Source organism: Dromiciops gliroides, chromosome 5 (genome assembly GCF_019393635.1).
Source record: "Dromiciops gliroides isolate mDroGli1 chromosome 5, mDroGli1.pri, whole genome shotgun sequence".
In the NCBI taxonomy this organism is placed as follows: domain Eukaryota; kingdom Metazoa; phylum Chordata; class Mammalia; order Microbiotheria; family Microbiotheriidae; genus Dromiciops; species Dromiciops gliroides.
Window position 1 is genome coordinate 154,735,812 of NC_057865.1, and position 1,417 is coordinate 154,737,228.

General features: G+C 36.4%; 1 non-coding gene across 1 annotated transcript; it reads left to right on the forward strand.

Annotated features, from left to right (window-relative positions):
• The first annotated feature begins 863 nt into the window (after window positions 1–863).
• LOC122730302 lies at window positions 864–970 on the forward strand. The gene has a single exon (XR_006353487.1). It is a non-coding gene; the product is annotated as a U6 spliceosomal RNA (small nuclear RNA).
• The last annotated feature ends 447 nt before the right edge of the window (window positions 971–1,417 follow it).

Below are 1,417 nucleotides of genomic sequence, written 5' to 3' on the forward strand. Positions count from 1 at the left end.
AAAGATAGAAGCATGACTTCTACCTCATAGACCCTTCTGTATAAGTTTTATTTATATGCATTCATTTTCTCAGTAGATACACTGTCCTCTCCTCTCTACCTTACAATATGTAGCTGTTTCAGCCTGACAAACCAAGTGATTAGTATTTGAGTTCAAATCACAGACTGTAAAAAAGGACTTATATGAAAGATGTATGATTATAACATGAAATGGGATATTGTTTCAAATCTCAAATTCTTCATATCTTAAGCTCACAATGCAACCACCTAAAGCTAGGAACATCCCTCTCAGGGTCTCTGTTTCCCTGACTTGTGTTCAAAGGAAAAATAAAAAGCTCAAGAGGCAGCTAGGGACTTATGATCCTGTCTCAGTCAAGCATATGTATTCACAATCATGCTGTGCATAAAGTCATTATACTTGCTGCTGGGAAGGGGGAAAGGGAGGCAGCAGAGTACCAAGATACTGAAAAGAGGAAAAGGGAAGCATGGAAGTTGTTTCACTTACTGAGTGTGTGAATCCTTTTTCTCAGTTGCCTGTTACTTTTGATATAATTCCCAATGACAGAGACCATGGGGACCAACCAGGAGCCTATGGTGGAGCAAATACTTTAACAAGGACTTCACCACCATGCATACTATGTAGGATCTCCCCTACTCTCCCCACTCTAGCCCTAGACCCACATATCAATAGGCTTCCTTGCTTACTTCCATTATACTAGTTCCCTTAAACCTTGAAGAAAAAAAATGTAAAAGGTCATTTCTTGTTCCTACTTTTGAAAGGAAACTTCTTTCAAATCAAATACATACATATATATGTATACACACATACACACATGTACAAGTTTCTTAGAAATGTCGAGAATAGTGCTCGCTTCAGCAGCACATATACTAAAATGGTAACGATACAGAGAAGATTAGCGTGGCCCCTGCACAAGGATGACACGCAAATTCGTGAAGCATTCCATATTTAAAACAAACAAACAAAAAGAAATGTAGAGAATAGAAATAAATATAAATATATCAAATATATAAGAGGCTTATCATTTTAGGTCAGAGAAATAATATCAATGTGGATAAATCATATTGGGAAAATAAATGATTATTTATCTTTACCCACTGCATTTCTGGGGCTTCTGAAGCAGCAGGTAAATGCACTCTGGCAGTTCAGACAGATCTTGCAAGAGAAAATTGAGTTAATTCTAATGTAGGAACTAGACCAAGGGAGGTATTGGGCAACATTTTCAGTGTTAACACAATGAGGACATAATTAATCTGTTCCTTATCATGCTGTTGAGCATTCATGATTACAGAGAATATTTGTTCTACTTCAGGTCTTGAAGAAAATTTATCATAAATCTTAAAGATATTCAGGGTTAAAACTTTCCTAGATGATTAGCTTAGATAGTCTCCATCCAAAT